General features: G+C 36.9%; 1 protein-coding gene across 4 annotated transcripts in view; it reads right to left on the bottom strand.

Moving 5' to 3' along the window:
- LOC143031791 (E3 SUMO-protein ligase ZBED1-like) overlaps positions 1-2,316 on the bottom strand; it is a 28,323-nt gene extending 26,007 nt beyond the window's left edge. For 2 of the 4 annotated variants that reach the window (XM_076196068.1, XM_076196067.1), the window contains exon 1: positions 1,990-2,190. The gene's annotated coding sequence lies outside the window, so the exon portion shown is untranslated. Of the gene's footprint in view, positions 1-1,989; positions 2,191-2,223 lie in introns of those variants that run through there. The other 2 variants (XM_076196065.1, XM_076196066.1) reach the window with 2 other exon arrangements.
- Between the last annotated feature and the right edge of the window lie 18,602 nt (positions 2,317-20,918).

Raw genomic sequence — 20,918 nt, forward strand, 5'->3', positions numbered from 1 at the left:
CTAAGCAATGTATTTCAGCCTCTGAGAAAGCAAGTAAGATTCAAGGACTGACTGCACAATCTTTTGACTTCAAAAGTCCTTCTCTCAATAACTAGTTAGTCCACATTTGGAATACGCTGTTTCCATGTGGTCACCAAATTTCATTAACCCCTTCCATATGGTGCTGCCTACGTAGGCGGCATGGGGAGCAAGTGGATATACGAGGCTGCCATATCGGCGTCTTGATTATATTTATTGTAGTTGTCCCTGCGTAACTGACATACTCTCTAAACTGGCTTCATTACATTTTCTTTGGTTATCAAAATTCACGGGTGAAAGAGAGAATGATCGATATAAGCGGTGACTATTTTTTATGATGCGAGTATTATGACGTACGTCTGGCAGCTAATGCTGCCCGCGAGATTTGGTTAAAGACATTTACAGATTGGAAAAAGTACAACGGTGAGCCACAAAACTTATTCCAAATATAAAAAATAAATCATACAAAAATCAACTTAAAAATATGACTGTTTTTCCTAAAAAAAAAAAAAAAAAAAAAAAAGACTCGGAGGTGACTTGATACAGGTCTTTCAGATTCTAAAGGGAATTGAGAACACCAAAAGTGACCAAATTTTCTCACTGAATGAGAATCCAACAAGAAATAATGCTTTCAAACTGGCAGGAAACAGATTTAATTTGGAAGTGGGTGGAAACAATGGATTTTATTTAGTTTCGACCATGGGTGCAATATAACAATAGAAAATTAATTATTAATTTTGTAAATTAAAATGTATCAACATAATATGCAATTTTGTGGGCGGAAATGAAAATAAAAAATACCTTGCTACAAGCAAATATGCTAACGAACGAAGTCGGTAGCATAGGATCGGGACGCCATCTTGTCGTCTGTCAATTTATGGCCTCGGTACTTCCGACAGTACCTCGCTAGGTATATTTTCTTGAAGGACTGCTATGGAGCGGAGATACATGCATTCCTTCAAGCTGCAAGAACTTTGTACACCCCGCAAGCTGAGAGAGTGGTTGAAAAGCTCGCCAACGTCTCTCACGACGACGACAACGAGGACAAACCAGATGACATTTAATTTGCAGGTAATGATTTATTAATCACCGATTAGGTTAGGTTAGGTTAGACGAATTCATCATCCTTTCATTTCTTCAACGTCGGCATCATAACAAACATGGCGTACCATTCGTCCGACACTACTTCATTACTTATGAAATCCGTTTTTTCACCCTTTTTTTTTCTGCTCACTGAATTGCATATTACGTTCATACATTATAATTTACAAAATTAATAATCAATTTTCTATTGCTATATTGCGCCCATGATTGAAACTATAATTTTACTGAAACAACTTCACCAACTGTGTAGTTAATTAATGGAATTTCCTGCTAGGGCAGTGTAATGTATTTCAATTCAAAGCTTTAAGATTCATTCTGATAAACACCTAAGCAAGATGCTATAATGACTGCCATTTATTTTATATAATTTATTTGTTTGTAATTATTTGTCTGTTTATTATTTCAATATTCACTTCATTTTCATCTATTATTGGTTACCTGTCAATTTACTATTTCCCTGTTTGTTTATTATAAGTATACCTATGCATTTATTCTATTTATTATTATATACATATATATATATTTTTTTTTTATCCGACCTAGTTATGGACCAAAAGGTCTCCTGTTGGCATGCTCTCTCTTTGTAATCCTTTAATACATATTACATAGTTTGTGCTTTTGTATCTATACGTGTTACAAACCTATCATGCGATAATGTAAACAGTCAATAAGCATTCTGACAAGACTGCATTCTGCCTACGAAATTGGCAATACCCATATCATCATCATCATATCATAATCATGCAATCGGAACCAACATCAAACCAGGCAATACCACCAAGTAATGAACAGAAGAGGAAAATATCTTCTACCATACAATAAATACATGTACACAATTGCCGAGTGTTCATAATAACACTTGTTTGCCTGCAACACTAATGTCCTTCTAAATTCTATGATACATCTGGATCTCACAGATGTCACAGGAATCTCACTGTTTCTAGTCCTATTTAACTGCTCATATTATGAAGCACTTGTTTGTATTCAATTAATAGGAAGTGGATTTATGGAGTGAATATAAAGAACTCGTAACAATATCACAATCAGTGCACTGTGAATTGAGGGATTAGGCAGTGAATTTCTTAAATAAAATTTTCGTACCGAGGAAGACGAAGTATCGCCCGCCAAGAAGAATGTAAACAAAGAGGATATTAACCTGTCTGCACAAACAATTATGAATTAGCCATTTGCAACACTCCATTTTTTTTTAATATTTCACCTAGATTAAAAATGTTTAATGAGGAGTGTAAATATAATTTTTATAAAGCATACATAATATGCTTAGAAGTGTTGATTTGTCAAAGATAATGTAATGAAGGCTATTTTTAAACATCGTATGTTATTACGTGTATTCATACAATATAGATAAAGAACTGGAAGAAATCAATATTAAAATTTACCACTGATAACACAGTATACTGTATGCTAAATGAAATTTTGGCTGAATATTATATTCGTTTATTTGCATTTTATAGACAATTCTATAAACGAGATCACTTATACCCTATGCACTGACATCTGGCCGTTAGGGCGGACCACTGGGAGTTCCCCTGTGGTGCCACATATAATTATTTTATAGTTTTATTTTATTATATAATTCTATTTTATAATTTTATAATGTTGCCTCATATGATTATATTATAATTTTTTGTCACACACCACCACTGAGATAAAAATCAAAGCAATGTTTTCTATACAAAGGTTTCGTTTCTTTAAGTGTAGATATGGCATATGTGCATGCGAGAGCGACGTTGCCACTACATCTAATCTCTGGCCCCGCCCCCCTCACACTGCATTCAGAAAACATTGCATCCACACGCACGTTCTCGCCATGGATGCCCATATGTGGCAACACCGGGAAATATCCTAGCCACGCCTTATCGGCCAATTCTCCTTGCGCTGACTATAGGCATTATGGGTAAACTAACTCCACCCCTCCGTGACGTTCTTAGAATGCATTCGGATATAAACATAGATTGCATTAGAGGATTGATTTATGGGATTTATGAGATCTAGATATTATATCGAGAAACGAGATAACGAAATCTTGAGTTATATCACGAAGGGGCTGTTGTTCGCTAGCCATGCTGTGTTTCACGTGCGGGCATGGATAGTCTTAGCTGAGCACCCATCCCTAACAATCAATCAAATCAGCCATTCTGAGTCCACTGCCGAACAAAGGCCTCCTTCATAGCATTCCATGATTCACGCGACTGCGCCAACCTCTGCCACATCACTCCTACGAACTTCTCTATCTCGTCTCTCCACCTTTTGTCTGGTCTCCCCCTTCCACGCTTTCTATCTCGCGGCGTCCACTCAGTAACACACTTCCATCGCTCAGCAATCGTTCGCACTAACTTATCTGCCCAATTCCACTTCGTTTCTTTTACTGCCTCCACAATATCTTTCACTCTAGTCTGCTCTCTCGCCCATCTTGCTCTCTTTCGGTCTCTCAGTGTTATTCCCATCATTCATCCCTCCATTCTCCTCTGTGCTGTCCTTAGCTTTGTTTTCATTGCCTTCGTTAGTTTCCAAGTCTCACATCCGTAGATTATTGCTGGTAGAATGCATTGATTATCAACTTTACGTTTCAAACATAGAGGTAGAGATTCCTCTCAGAATCTTATTATACTTACCAAACATTTTCCAACCAATTGCAATGCGTCTTTTTATTTCATTATCATGATCTTTCGTCACTTTTACCATTTGCCCTAAATAATTATACTCCTCAACTTCTTCAAGACTCTCGATCACCATCAATTATAATCTCTTTACTTTGAACTTTTGTGTTGAACATTACGTTGGTTTTACTCTTATTCATTTTAAACCTACTTTGAGACTTTCCTTGTTTAGGTCGCTCAGCATATCTTGCAAGCCTTCTGCTTTTTCTGAAATAAGAATAATGTGGATAGGAGGTAAAGGGAACACGGGCTGAGGGAAATACTTTTATTCATGACAAGTTTCGCCTGAGTGGCTTCCTCAGGCGAAGAAGAAGAAGGCACTCAGGCGAAACTAGTCAGGAATAAAAGTATTTCCCTCAGCCCGTGCTTCCTTTCCCTCCTATCCACATTCGTCACAATGTATACACAATAAGAATAATGTCATCCGCAAATCTTACGTGGTTTAAATATTCGCCATTAATCTTTAAACATCTCTTTTCCCAACTCAACCTTCTAAAAAATCTTCTAAGCAAGCTGTAAATAGTTGGGTGAAAGTGTATCACCTTGCCGTACTCCTTTCTCGATCTTGATCTTTCCTGTATCCTTATGTAGTCGAATTATAGCGGTTAATTCGCATAAATATTTTCTAAAACTCTTACGATCTATCCGTTTGTACCCTGCTTACGTAGCGAGTTTAGTATTGCTATTTGTTCTACCGAGTCAAAGGCATTCTCGTAATCTACAAAAGCTAAATACAGAGGTATATTGTATTCTGTCGTTTTCTCGATTAGTTGGTTTATCGCCTGCAAATGGTCCAGAGTCGAATATCCGCTCCTAAAGCCTGCCTGTTCTCTCGGTTGGTTTTCATCTAAAAATTGACTTAGTCTATTTGTAAGGATATTGGAGAATACTTCATATACATTTGATAGCAAACTAATCGGTCGATAGTTACTAAGGTCCTTCTGGTCTCCTTTTTTATGAGGCAAAATCACTATAGTAATGCACCACGGATCAGGAACGTGTTTTTGACGTAAGCACTGGGTGTACAACTGAGCTAATTTGATATGAACTAATTTACCTGCGTGTTTCAACAGATCTATCGATATACCATCTTCCCCTGGTGCTTTTCCTCGTTTCATAGTTTTTAGAGCAAATTCTACTTCTTCCTTTGTAATCTCTGGTACACTACTAACGTCTACACATGAATGTACTGACTCAACTACGGTCTTCGACGAGTAAAGCTATTGGTAAAATTCTTCTACTCTTTTTACCATTCTGTCCCTGCATTTAATCATTTATTCATTTCTATCTGTCAAACATATAATTTGCTGTCTTCCTAAAGCATGTCTGCGCTCGGTCCCTTTAATACGTTTACCTTTTCGAATAGCTTCCTCTATTTCATCCATATTTCTCTTTCTTTTCTCTAATCTCTGCCTTTTGTTGATAAACTTGTTTAGTTCTTCTCTTTCTATTTCGTCCCTCCCGCTTTTAATCTGCATGGTCCTTCTTTTAATTAGGTCATTTGTAGCTTTGGAGTATTTATTTTCTCTTATGTTTTTTGTACTTCTTACTTTCTCTGCCGATTCCCTGATGATATTTAATAAATTCAAATTAATATCTTCCATGCTGTCCTCGTTAGTTCTTAGAGCTTCGAATCTATTTTTAATTTCTAACTGAAATTTCTTATCATTATCCTTAACCTTTCCAAGGCTGATTTTCTTCCTTAAAACAAGTTTATTTCTTTCGGCTCTGAAATTGAATTTAGCTGTGCAGCCTACCATTCTATGGTCACTACCTATGTTGACTTTATCACTGTAACATTGCTAACGCTTTTGCTCTCATCTAATATGAAGTCTATTTTGCTTCTTGTTGTTCCATTTGGACGTCTCCACGTCCATTTACGACCTACAAGCTTATGGAAGAAAGTGTTCATTATCCTCAACTCATGTTGTAGTTCTCTGCAAAATTGACTAAAATCTCACCTCTCTCATTTCTTTCACCTACTCCAAACTTACCAATGCACGTCCCATCTCCCATCTTCCCTACTTTAGCATTAAAGTCTCCTATTACCAATGTGTACTTACTTTTTTCTTGACCCATTACTTGACTTAAATCCTCATAGAACGACTCGATTTCATCGTTTGAATTCTGTGAAGTTGGTGCATAAACCTGAACTATTTTTAGAGTGTATCTTTTACACAGCCTAATCACAATCCAAGCTACCCTGTCTGACAAACTACAGAATTTGACTACGTTACCAGCAACCTCTCGGTTTATCAAGAATCCTACTCAACTAGATCTTTCTTTGTCCTTACCTCTATAGTAGAACAGGTGGTGGCCATCTTGTAATTGAATCTGATTTTCTTCTGTTCTTCGGACTTCGCTCAATCCTACGATGTCCCGCTTGATGTTGTCTAGTTCTTCCATTAAACTCTCCAGCCTGTGGTCTTCTGAGAGAGTTCTTACGTTGTAAGTGTAGATTTTCATTTTCTTCATATTGTTTAATGTCCAAGACTTGGATCTGCTTGGACAATGCTTACTCACATTTTGTAGAACACTGCCCGTGAGCACACGAGGCAATGTGGTTGGACCTTTAGGAGACGATGATCCAACAGGAACGCCCGGTTTTGTTTTGGGTGTGTTATTCATATTGGCTATGAAGGGGGGTTGGCAGTAATCTCACCTCCGTGCCGACTAGTTTCTGGAGAGATATTTCTCTGGTGTCACCTTATTCATTATATTCGGTGAAGCCCTATATCTATAGGGTGCCCAATGGTCCATGCCGTCATTATAACGGTACACCATATATCTATGAGGAATTTCCCTGTTCGTCATCAGGGACGTGACAGTTAGCAGTGGGTCCTGCGACTGTACGTGTGAGCTGCTCTTTGTCTGATCTTTCTTACAAAACCTGTTCGATATGGGTGACCCTGCAGAAATTTTATCTCTACTGACTTAGCTTTTGTAGTCATTAAGATTCTCAAGCCCATCTACCACGTCAAGGTGTCAACTCTCGGATAGGACCTATCCCTAACAGACATGTTAATGTTCTCAGTCAAAGAATATATTTATATATATATATATATATATATATATATATATATATATATATATGATGTACATATATATATATAATATACATATATGTGTATATATACATATATATATATACATATATGTATATATATATATATATATATATATATATATAAATATATGTGTATATATAAATATATATATACATATATGTATATATATATATATATATATATATATATATATATATATATATAACGACATCAGAAGATTAAAAATGACAGAAGCGGTGCTCATCAACTATCAAAAACCCATATCAATATCCAGCAGCAGCCTGAAACGTCGTTACCAACCAGAAGACAGAGAGCGCATCCCACGCTCTGATTGGCGAGCGGACGTTTCAGCTCTTCGCCGATATATACCAGCATACGGCCAAACCGAGTCATTCTTTGTCGGTAGGCGGGTTTACACCAAGACAAATACACACATTTCCCAAGTTACGTAATTCTCTGTTTTCAGAGTAGTGCTTGGAAGAAAAGAGGCACATGCTCACTTGCTCGCTGGCTTAAGTAGAGGCCCAACCCAACTCTTAATCAGAAACCTTATCTAATTGCTGGCTGGTCGACAGAGAGGAATTGGGAAGCCTCTCTGCCCAACCGGCCCGCAACCTAACGCTGGCCTCTTCGCTGACGCTGGCGAGCGGGTTTACACTTCTAACATTTACACACAATTCCCAATCACGTAATTCTCTGCTTCAGAGTTGTGATTGGAAGGAGAAAGATAATACAACACCCGCCCGCCTGCCCCCCTTCGCACCGCCACTGGATCAACTCTACAGACTCTCAAACCCAACCTGGGGAAAAGCAGGAACAGCTCAGGCCTTACCTGGAGCTAAAAAAAGAACGCGCTCTACACGCTGGAAGTGAACTCTATTCTCTTCCCGTAAGATACATACACACACCTCTCACAAACATAGGTACAACCCACGCACAAACATCTACACTTACTTTTTCTTTGACTAAAATTCGCTTCCTTTCTAACTTTCTCTTTTACTACATCTTCTCATTTCAGTTTACCTCCCACTAAAGATTTTTCTGTTTTTCCACCTTTCTCTATTACTACGCCTCCTACCATTTTCTGAACTTCTGGTGATTATAATCCCGGCGTCGGCGCCGCCGTCCGAGTTCCCTGTCCATTTCTCCCGAGCCACGACCAACAACAGCCCCTGATCGTTCGCTTAATCGCCCGGTGGCAATAGCCTTCTTTTAAACACTACTATCTTTTCATTTTCTTACAGACATTCTTCCCCTCCCACAAAAACCGATCCCGCGCAAGCGGATGGTCTTTCCTAGCAAATCTGAATCAGAATCAGATTCTTTGTCAACAATTTGACCAGTCAACACCTCCTGAAGATGGCCAGTTAACCCATTCAACTCCGATGACAAGATGTCTTGTCATTTGGTCAAATAAAACAAAAAATCATAAAACACCAAAATGTTTGATCAAACACCAGAAAAATATGACGTCAATCCTCGCTTCGCTCGCAGCGAAGCGAGGACTGACGTCATATTTTTCTGGTGTTTGATCAAACATTTTGGTGTTTTATGATTTTTTGTTTTATTTGACCAAATGACAAGACATCTTGTCATCGGAGTTGAATGGGGTAAGGCCGAAAGACGTCTAGAGAAAAATACCATGAACTTCAGTACTCTACTTAGAAATCTGCATCCAGACGACCGCACACTGGTGCGTAACATGGAAAAGAAATTCTATAAACTGAATAATGCTCTCGCAGCTGTTGACTTTAACAACGCATGCATTATTAATGGCCTATTTCCAATGTATATACATATATATATATATAGTGAAATATCTGACAATATATCATGAGTTAGCCCATTAAACTCCGATGACAAGATGTCTTGTCATCGGAGTTTAATGGGTTAAGTGAAGTGAGCCTAAAGCCCGGAACCCACTTCTTAGCAGGAAGAAAATTGAAGGAGTCGAAAATTACATGTGAACACACAAACCATCATGGGCTTATAGAATATGTGATCGAAAGAATGTCTTAGGGGAAAAAAAAAAAGTGAAATTTGTAAAGTGAGATTGTTGCCGAGAGTGCTCCATCCCAAAGATATAGAATTCTCTTTAGATTAGGTTTGATCGGAAGTAGGTGAAATAAATACTGGATAAGTGGCCAGAAGGTTAGATTGTAAAAACCCATGACTCCTAATCACACCATTAGGAGTTCAATCATATAATACGCTACCAAGTACACATTTTTTCAAAGATTATCATCCAGGACGGGTTTTAGTTCAGGTCTAATAATTTCAAATCTATTGCGTCTACTGTAATAATGAATAAGACATGCATATATTTTTGTTCTATTTTTTTTAGATAACTGATTGAAAATATTCTTTAATTACTCAACCTGAGTACCGCTACTCTAAGTAACATCAAAACTACCTTAATGGGGGAGAATGGAATTGGACAGTGTTTGTTCAAGAATTACCAGTCAAGTTATCTTTGTATTGTGAGAGTTTTGGGTGGTGGCAGTGATTACTACTGAAAATAGACTTAATATTAGATTTCCCAAAATCACCATTATATGGATATGTTTGATTTTCCTCATAGTTAGTACTTTTGAAGGAATACTGTTTTATTAAAGCGCTTACATCTTGCCCATCCATTCATTATATGCCATTTTGGCGTTACATTTTTGTGTCAGCGCGTTGGCATTACATATCCAAATTAGATTCACAAACTAAAGAAAGTAGCCTACTCAACATGGACTTTAGCAAAGCGTTTGACAAGGTGCCCTACTAGAGGTTAAAAAAAAAAAAAAAAAAAAAAAAAAAAAAAAATCAAAGCCCATGGCATAGTAGGAAAAGTGTTAGAATGGATTAGAGCTTGGATCAGTGACAGAAAACAGCGGGTCACCATAAATGATGTAAAATCCAGGTAAGGGAGTGTTTCTATTGGGGTCCTCCAGTTTATTTATTTTTATTATAATTATTTTTTTTTTTTGGGGGGGTACATTATTTTTCATTATGTACATAAACGACTTGGACAATGGGATTAATAGTGATGTTAGTAAGTTTGCGAACGACACTAGAATAGGATGCCAAGTTAGTTCAAGAGACGACGCCGAGATCCTGCAGGATGATCTTAACAAATTGTCCACATGGTCGGTGAAATGGCAGATGAACTTCAATATTTCAAAATGCAGCGTGTTAAACGTAGGGCTACACAACCCTGAAAATATATATAGCTTAGATAACGCATTGTTAAAGAAAATTGAGTGCGATACTTGGGTGTTCTAGTGAGTCCGGAACTTAAATCTAAGAAACAGTGCATTAGCGCTTGAAATAAAGCAAACAGAGCATTAGGTTTCATTGCTAGGACGGTTAGAAATAGAAGTGCAGAGATAATTATCAAACTCTATTTAGCGTTAGTCAGACCCTTCCTTGGCTATGCGGTACATTTTTAGTCTCCATTTTATATAATGGACATCAATTCACTAGAATTAGTATAGAGGAGAATGGCCAAAATGATACATGGGCTCAGAAACGTACCTTACGAAAAGAGGCTTAGGCATCTTAACTTACACTCTCTGGAAAGACACAGAATGTGGGGTGATCTAATAGAGGTATTTAAGTTGATCAAAGCCTTTAACAAGGGTGACACAAACAGGTTATCATATTAAGACAATAGGGCAGGACTCGCAGTAATGGATTTAAACTGGACAAATTTAGATTTAAGAAGGAAATAGGCAAGAGTTGGTTTAGTAATAGGGTGGTAAACGAAAGTAACAGACTTAGTAACCATGTAGTGAGCACTGAAAATATCAGTTGTTTTAAGAAACTGTTAGACAACTTTATGGGTGGGGATGGTAGGTAGTAATGGACATGGAACTGCCTAGTGTAGGCCTTTTGGTCTCTTGTGGTCTCTTTTATTCTTATGTTCTTATAGACATACATAATGACAGTCTGTTTTCTTTTGTCCAGATATCTTTTGCACATGGCTGGGCACTCTTTTGAGAAGTTGTTACAGATTTGGAGTCCACTTGCAGACGATTTCTCTCGTTTTTCCAAGCTGAGGTCATCATTGAAACAAACTCGTGTGAGCATTTCTGCATAAAAAAAGGACATATAAGAGTTCACCTTCTTCAGATTTGTGAATAGGACCTCAGATTTACCGAACAGCTTGAGATAACGTTCCTTACCGTGACTACCCATCTCTGGAGTATTGATGATTGATTGCCTCAACAGTCCCATACTCTTCATATGATACATCCACAATCTTGAAGGTTACAAGCTTTCACTGCATCACACAATTCTTAATCTTGACACATTGTTATGTTTTCAGATATATATGTCACTTAAGAACTATATGGTCCTTTCACAGAACACATTGAAGTCTGCTCTACATTCCTTAGACTCGTCTGTTGCAAGTTGGTTAAGCATGATATTTACTGAAAAAAGTCTTTTTCTATTCTCCCAAATTTGCCTTTCAGTTCAGATATTAGCTTGAATACTGAAGTTATGCCGAATGTCTTAGCTTATAGTGTCAGAATAATTTAAGAGTGTTTGAGGAACAAGAACTTTAAATATTCTGTCAATAGCTGGCAAAAAAGAAAGCCATCTACTAAGTATTTCAGCGGCTTTGACCCATCGTTTTTCGCTCATATTTCCGAAATAACCATTCACATCAGTATGATATATTTGCACAGCCTAATTCACACCCTGCCATAATTTTTGACGTTATAGTGCATTCACAAGTGTATTTAATTACGGCGTTTACTCTTGATATTAAGTGTGTCGTAGCCGACACCCGTGAAGTAAATCGAACAGGTGAAGTCGTGACGTCATCACAAACTACCTCGTGTATCCCAAATTCACTTGTTCGATTTACTTCACGGGTGTCGGCTACGACACACTTAATATCAAGAGTAAACACCGTAATTAAATACACTTGTGAATGCACTACATCGTCAAAAATTATGGCAGGGTGTGAATTAGGCTGTGCTAATATACCATACTGATGTGAATGGTTATTTCGGAAATATGAGCGAAAAACGATGGGTCAAAGCCGCTGAAATACTTAGTAGTATGCCGGAACGAACTGCCACTATCAATCTCCACATTTTACAGAATTCCTTTATATCTCCTGTTCTTTTAGCTGAGGTGCTGAAATGACCATGCACTTTACGCACTATGTTTTCAGCATCAATTTCCAGTTGTATAATCTTGTTGCATTGTTCAAAATACGAGCCAAACAGTTTGCAACAATAACGTTCGTCTCAGCGTTTTTCATTGTTTACATTTGCATTGTCCGCAGACCTGACGCCTCTAGTTTAGATAGTAGCTGATTTGTTATGGCCTCTGATTATTCAATGTTGTCACTGTAAATCCCAAATAACACATGGTGTACTACCTTAAAATTAAAGTATCTCAAAAGTATTGGAAATAATATTGTGCACTCAGTTACTACTGAGAAGGCAAACTACATTTTTTGATGTACTCCACATGTATTTGTATAAAATATAGTGCTAGAATATTTTCATACAAAGATTTTGTTTTACTTTTCCCACATGTTACACCCTACACTCTCAATAAGTCACCATAGACTTCTTTGTCAACTTTTACTACACAATCAAGTTCTGTATAACTGATGCTTCACAGTATGATACACTTTACACATTTCAACGGCCATTATTTTGCCATATTGATATTATTGAGCTGGGTATATTAATAAAAACAATAACGGTCCAACGCTACTACAAGCATTAAATTGGTGGTGTAAACAATCTGGTCTACACTTCCAATGAATTTCGTTCCCTCCCTGCTATTGTCGAGAGGATTAATGAGATCAAGCTTAACCCATTAAACTCCGATGACAAGATGTCTTGTCATTTGGTCAAACAAAACAAAAAATCATAATAAAACAACAAAATGTTTGATGATCAAACAGCACCAGAAAAATATGACGTCGTCAGTCCTTGACGACGTCATATTTTTCTGGTGCTGTTTGATCATCAAACATTTTGTTGTTTTATTATGATTTTTTGTTTTATTTGACCAAATGACAAGACATCTTGTCATCGGAGTTTAATGGCTTAATGGAGATTCACCCCCTCGTGGGTGGACAGGCAACCAGACTTCTGTTCCTTCTGTTCTTGAGCAAGAAGTCATTTGCAATAAGGAAGAGGTAAAAGTATTGGGATATATTTATAATAAGAATTATGATACCTTGAGAATCAAGGATGTTTCCCTTAACAAAGATGCCTCGACCAAAAGACAAGTTTTGTCCTATTTGGCTTCTATATTTGATCCATTAGGTCTTTTTTCTCCTGCGTTGTTACAAGGAAATTTTCTTATTAGAGAGATGTGCCAAAAATGGTACATTGGGATTTGAAACTGGATAGAACTGAGCCCTGTGGTACTCCGTTCTTAATGTTTCTGATGTGCGATGATTGGCCATTATATGACACATGAGCATTCCTGCCTACCAGATAATTGGCCAGCCATCTTTTGGTGTTATTGTGCATGTCTGTGTTATATATTTTATTTGTTAGGTTGTGGCGGGGGATAGCATCAAAAGCTTTACTAATGACCAATGTTATAAGAAGTGTTCTGTGGTGGGGCCTATCTGAATTGATGCCATCAAAAATTCTTTGTGTGAGGTTTGTCAGAAGAGTGTTTGTGGAGTGTAGTGGCCTAAAGCCGTGTTGTGAGTCAGCAAGGGGAATATATGGTGTGACAAGTTTAAGTATTAGGCGTTCAATGACTTTAGAGGGGGTGCAGAGAAGTGTGATTGGGCGGTGCGATGTTGGGATTGTTGGGTCTTTGTTCGGTTTTGGAATGGTGATTATTTTACCATGCTTCCAGATGTCGGGTATAGTGTTGTGTGAATAGCTGTAGTTTGCAATGTTTGTGAGTGCGTGTATACCTTGTGGTCCAATGTGTTTTAGGTGGATGTTGCTTATGTTATCAGGGCCACAGGCAGATGAGTGCTTGAGATTATGCATTATGAGTTTTGTCTGACTGTCTATGAAGGGTGTATAGTCTGAGTCTGTGGGGAAGTCTTTCTTACGTCGAATGGTGCGTCGGTCGTCAGGGTGAGATGTAAGATGGCTCGTCTGTGCAAAATGACGTATGAGTGCGTTTGCTTGTTGTCTGTTTGAGGGTAGATTATCTGTTGTTGTGATTATTGCTGCGTGAGAGCGTGTAGTGTTAGTGTTGGATAGTGTGATGCTGTTGAGTGTTTTGTACAATTTGCTGGTGTTTGTTTTGTGATCAAGTGTATTGATAAAGTTTTGCCAATTTTGTGTTTTTTGTTTGAGTATTTTATTGGCAATCATAGTGTTTAGTGTTTGTATTTGGTCTGCTATGTTTTGAGGGATAGGTGTGGGGGTATCGTGTTTAAGTGTGTCACGTTGTCTGATGAGGTCTTGGATTTCTGGTGTGAAGTTGGGGTTGTGTGATTTTCTGTTGCCTCTAGGGATGTATCTCTTGTCTGCGTTTTGTATGATTGTATTAAAAGCGTGCACAGCATTGTTTATGTTTGTGATTGGTGTACTGTTAAGTGTTTCAAAATGTTGTTCTGTCTCTTCAGTAAAGGCTTCCCAGTTAGCTCTCTTGTAATTGGTGTAAGTGTGTCTGTGGCCAGCTGGGGTGCATCTTGTTTTGGTGGTGATGATGATTGGAAGGTGGTCAGAGCCAAGGGCTCCGACCACTCTCCATGATGTTGTTGGGGTTAGGCAGGGGGAGCAAAAGGTGATATCAGGAGAGGAGGGAGTGTAGAGGGCTTGGTATGGGATATGTGTATGATTATGCGTGTTGTTCATGATAGTCAATGAGTCGAATTGAGTCTGTATATCAAGCCCTCTGTCTGTGTCAGGGTTGTCGACAAACCAGGCAGACGACTTGGCGTTGAAGTCACCACCCATGATCAGGTTGGGGATTGAGGTTAGTTGGCTGAGTTGAGGTCTGAAGGTGTTTGGAACTGTGTCAAGAGTTGTTTTAGTGTGTGTGTGTGTGTGTGTGTGTGTGAGAGAGAGAGAGAGAGAGAGAGAGAGAGAGAGAGAGAGGGGGGGGGGAGGGAGTATTGCAAATGGACACTTGTGCAGATAGATGTGCCTATCTTGTTTGTGTACATTTTTCTTGGCAGGTCGACACTTCGTCTTCCTCAGTACGAAAATCCAATTTAAGAGATTCACTGCCAAATCTCTCAATTCACTGTACACTAATAATGATATTGTTCCTAGTTCTTTATATTCACTCCACAAGTGCACTTAGTGTTAAATGAATACAAACAAGTGTTTCATAGTATGAACAGTTACATAGGACTTGAAAGAATCTTTGACATTCCTAGGACATCTATGAGATCCAGATGTGGCATAGAATTTGGAGGGGCAACAGTCTTGCTGGTAAGAAGCAAGACACTTGTCAGTCGTGTACATGTATTTATTTTGCGGTAGAGGTTATCTTTCTTATTTGTTCATTACTTGATGTTGCCTGGTTTGATGTTAGTTCCAATTACACATGAGCACCGCCAATTTGGTAGGCATGTCATTTCTTGTCAAAATGCTTATTGATTGTTTAGTCTCGCATGATCGATGTGCAACGACCATAGATCGCATGATCGATGTGCAATGACCATATATTAGGTAAAACATTTCTGAAGTTAATATATTCTTAGCAAGTTCTTTTTAATGCGAAGCTTGCGCGTTACAGGAGTATCATACATTATTTTAATGAAAGGAGAATTTTGTATTTACCTAGTTGTATTTTACGAGAAATTGGACCAGTGTAATACCGATGTCTTTATTTGAATGAAATGAGACGTATTCTATCAGATTCTTATCTATTTACTTATATATTATTATTTCTAATGGATAAACAAAGAAAACATAATTATAACTGAACATAGGAACTATGAACGAAGTCCAACATATTAACTTAGCCTATAAGATATTACACTTGTAGAAGAATGTTGGTAGGCAGCTTGACCGAGAATATGATGCACTGGCTTGAGAATGTAGGTTTATTTTTATACGTACTGTACGTGGGTTGTTATGCTATTATAGTGTGATCCGCTAGCCGTAAAGTAAGGCCTCGGTATAATCACAATACGCAGATTGACAATATATATGTTTCTGAGCGACGGAGGCCACACTCTACTATTTCTTCCCATAACTGTTGTCGTTAACCTATGTGTAGGTTTAAAGACGCTTGGCATGGTCAATCTGAAATCTGAATGTTCCAGAAACAACGTCGTTCTCCATAACCTAACCAAAATGTATTCTTAAGCTCTCTTCAGGATTTAAAAGTAAGATTGCCACGGACAGAAATCAGTTTTCATGAAAAATAATTGCATTTCAATTAAGTGACAGTTTTGACTGGATAACCATAATTTAACGGGTCTCACTAATTACCGACCTAAACCGACCGAGGACAGTTTTTGTTCAAATGCACAATTTTATATAAAAAATTAGCATATGGTTGCATTATTTGACCTATTTTCTTTTCAATGTGTGATTTTCATGTAATTTGACCAAAGAAGTTACGTTTTTATCCTCTGCAAAATTAGCGACCAGAGCTACGAATACCGTCCGTCTCACTAATTACCGACCAAACCCTACCAAGGACGGTTTCTGCTCAAATGCACAATGTTGTATAAAGAATTATCGTATGGTTGCATTATTTGAATCTTTTTATGTAAAATTTGAGCAAAAACCGTCCTTGGTCGGGTTTGGTCGGTAAATTCGTAGCTGTGGTCGGTAATTTTGCAAATTACATGAAAATCACACCTTTTAAAGAAAATAGGTCAAATAATGCAATCATATGCTACTTTTTATATAAAATTGTGCATTTGAGCAAAAATCGTCCTTGGTCGGTAATTAGTGAGACCGCTTAAGTATATCTAGGGATGGGTAAGGTTCGGTTCATAAGATTTTTATTATGCTAATAGACATAAGCATTTTAGATTTATTTGTGAGCTTCTGATACTATTTGTACCAAAATTAAACGTTTACTCGCCAATGCTGTGTATGCAGGGGGGGGGGATAAAGGTATTCCCTAATAAATTGAAACCAGAGTTCGATGTGTGTGTTTACATTCTTTTTGGCGGGCGGCGACTTTACCTTCCTCGGAACAAAAACCCAATTAAGAAATTCACTGCCTAATCTCTCAATTCACTGTGTACTGATTATGATATTGTTACAAGTTCTTTATATTCACTCTACAAGTCCATTTAGTATTATTTAATTACAAACAAGTAGCATAGGAATCGGAAGCCCAACAGTCATGCAAGTGTGGGCACTCGCCAATCGTGAACAGATATTTATTGTGTGGTGGAGGTTATTTTCATTATCTGTTCATTTCTTGATGTTGTCTGGTTTAATGTTAGTTCCGATCGCATGTGGGTATTGCAAATTTGCTAGGCAGAATGTAGACCTGTCAAAACACTTATTGTTTACATTCTCGCATGCAGCGACCATTGATACAAAGCCACTGATTAGGTATTACGTGTCCTAGGTTACTATATTCTTGGCAAGCATTTTTTAATGGAAAGTTGGTTGGTTACAGGGATATCATACATTATTCAGAAGTGGAATACAGCAAATACATGCAGCGAAATGTCTCATGAGGAACCATTACCTCAATAAATATTATTAATTTACTTTATATCGCAATATTCCAGAATTAGCGTCATCCTCCATAACCTAATGAAAAAGTGATATATATATATATATATATATATATATATATATATATATATATATATATATATATATATATATATATATATATATATATATATTGTATTGTATTGTATATATATTGTATCATACACGAGTAAGATTGCCACGGACACAAGTCAGTTTTCACGAAGAAATAGTTGTAATTTATTTTAAGTGCCTGTTTTAACTGAATAACGATATCTGAACAATCTACTCCCACCATACGTCTTGCTTTAGTCGTGGATAGTCGGAGTGGGAGGGTGAGTGTAACCCAAAGTAGGTAGAGGTAGCCAATGTTCGGTTGACTAAATTATTATGACTTTTTCTCAATCTATGATTATAGGCAAAATTATTGGTTTTATTTGTAGCCTTTTGGTGCTATTTCAGCCAAAATTCACTCGATTATCCACCAATTCTGTGTTTCTGGTGGGAGGGGTGCGAAAATGTTCCCTCACCAATGGAAACCAACCGTGTAGTTAATGAATGGAATAAACTTCCTGCAGAGGCATTGCATTGTAGTTCAGTTCGAAGGTTTAAGATTCATTTAAATAAATACCTAAGCAAGAGGCTGTAATGCCTGCCATTTTGTGATGCTTATTTGTTATTATTTGTCTGTTTATTGTTTGCTGGGTTTTCATTTATTATTAGCTGTCAATTCATTACGATCTACTATTTACCTGTTTGTTTATTTGACTATACCTATGTATTTCATTTATTATTATTGATATTATATTTTATTTATTTTCTTTTATTATTATTATATATTTTGTGTCATCCGACCTAGTTATGGACCAAAATGTCTCCTATCGGCATGCTCCTCTTTTTTAATAATTTGTAAGGATTCGCAAACGTTAATTTCCAATCATCTGTGCTATTGTATCCACCATACTATGTATCATCATCATCATCATCGTCATCATCATCATTCTTGTTGTTATTATTGTTGTTGTTATCATTATTATTATTATTATTATTACTATTACTATTATTATTATTATTATTATTATTATTATTATTATTATTATTATTATTATTATTATTATTATTATTATTATCATTATTATTATTGTTGTTGTGTATACATTGTGACGAATGTGGATAGGAGGTAAAGGGAACACGGGCTGAGGGAAATACTTTAATTCCTGACTAGTTTCGCCTGAGTGGCTTCTTCAGAGGAACACTGAAGAAGCCACTCAGGCGAAACTAGTCAGGAATAAAAGTATTTCCCTCAGCCCGTGTTCCCTTTACCTCCTATCCACATTATTATCATTATTATTATTATTATTATTATTATTATTATTATTATTATTATTATTATTATTATTATTATTATTATTATTATTATTATTATTATTATTATTATTATTATTATTATTATTATTATTATTACTGCTATTATTGTTGTTGTTGCTATTATTGTTGTTGTTGCTGTTTTGGGGGGCTTCTCTGTGGTGTTTATTCATTCACTACTGTGGTTTTTTATTTCTCTTTTAATTTTCACTTTACCAGTCTCTTTTTTTCCAGTTTCTGTGCTATACAATTGTAATATTTGTTTATTGTTCATTTTTCTTCTACTTCTTCCTTTAAGCTTCTTTGGTATGAGTCGTTTATTAAAAAGTATTGGGATATATTTATAATAAGAATTATGATACCTTGAGAATCAAGGATGTTTCCCTTAACAAAGATGCCTCGACCAAAAGACAAGTTTTGTCCTATTTGGCTTCTATATTTGATCCATTAGGTCTTTTTTCTCCTGCGTTGTTACAAGGAAATTTTCTTATTAGAGAGATGTGCCAAAAATGGTACATTGGGATTTGAAACTGGATGGAAGAAGTTATCCGAAATCTTTAGGGAAGTTAATGACTTATCCTTTAAAAGGAAAACTTTCTGTTCTGAATTTCCCCTTAAACGATTTGGTTTTGCTGATGCTTCTAAGGAAGCCTATGGATGTGCCATCTATGTAGGGCAAGAAAGAAGTGAGTTAACCCATTCAACTCCGATGACAAGATGTCTTGTCATTTGGTCAAATAAAACAAAAAATCATAAAACACCAAAATGTTTGATCAAACACCAGAAAAATAGGACGTCAGTCCTCGCTTCGCTGCGAGCGAAGCGAGGACTGACGTCATATTTTTCTGGTGTTTGATCAAACATTTTGGTGTTTTATGATTTTTTGTTTTATTTGACCAAATGACAAGACATCTTGTCATCGGAGTTTAATGGGTTAAAAGAGTCTAATGGATTTCTTCTATTTGCCAGGGTCAAGGTGGTTCCCAGTAAACAAAGAACTTTACCTTCTTTGGAGCTTATGGGAGCTTTACCATTTCTAAAATGCCTCAAAACTATTTTTGAGGAAGGACTGGTGTCTGCCCCACTGGTTGATTCTGTGGTACTCCATGTTGATAGACAAGTTCCTCTTTCTTGGATCCTGACCAACAAAGCTCCTAAGAAGAATATATTTGTTAATAATAGATTGAAAGAAATTTCCAATCTTTTGGAAATTTTCAAAGCCAAGTATATTCCCATTTCCTTTACTTATGTTCCTTCTGAACATAATATGGCTGATTTTATAACCAAACCTTGCAGTGCTAAGGTGTTCAAGGAAAAATTCAATTGGTGGGTTTATGGACCAGAATGGTTTATATTGCCACCTCACACATGGGCGAAGGGTCACTTAGGATGTATTCCCTCCAGCATCAAGGGAGATATTGTCAATGCGGCTGTTGCGCAAGTTGACACTCCTCCTCTAACTGATGTCTTAACCCATTAAACTCCGATGACAAGATGTCTTGTCATTTGGTCAAATAAAACAAAAAATCATAAAACACCAAAATGTTTGATCAAACACCAGAAAAATATGACGTCAGTCCTCGCTTCGCTCGCAGCGAAGCGAGGACTGACGTCATATTTTTCTGGTGTTTGATCAAACATTTTGGTGTTTTATGATTTTTTGTTTTATTTGACCAAATGACAAGACATCTTGTCATCGGAGTTTAATGGGTTAAAGTCTTCTTCTTACAGCAAACTTTTACATCATACTCCTTTGAGCTTTAAGGCTGTCTTTTTGTTTGAGAAGTCTAATGCTGACCCACTCAAGGCCGCTTGTAATTATTTGATGAGTATAATGCAAAGGGATTCCTTCCCTGCTGAATTGGCTTATTTACAGAACTCCAATACTAATGACATACCTCCTTTGGTAAGTCAAATGAACTTGTTCTTGGACAAGAATGGTTTGATAAGGTCCAGGGGCAGAATTTACAAGAACATTGACCTCAAATATGAGGTTGTGAATCCCCTTTCTTGTCCAAATCTCATCACTTGACTAAACTCTTAATATTCTTTGCTCATTGCCA

This window comes from Oratosquilla oratoria, chromosome 12, assembly GCF_046742065.1.
Source record: "Oratosquilla oratoria isolate Oo_2021 chromosome 12, ASM4674206v1, whole genome shotgun sequence".
NCBI lineage: Eukaryota > Metazoa > Arthropoda > Malacostraca > Stomatopoda > Squillidae > Oratosquilla > Oratosquilla oratoria.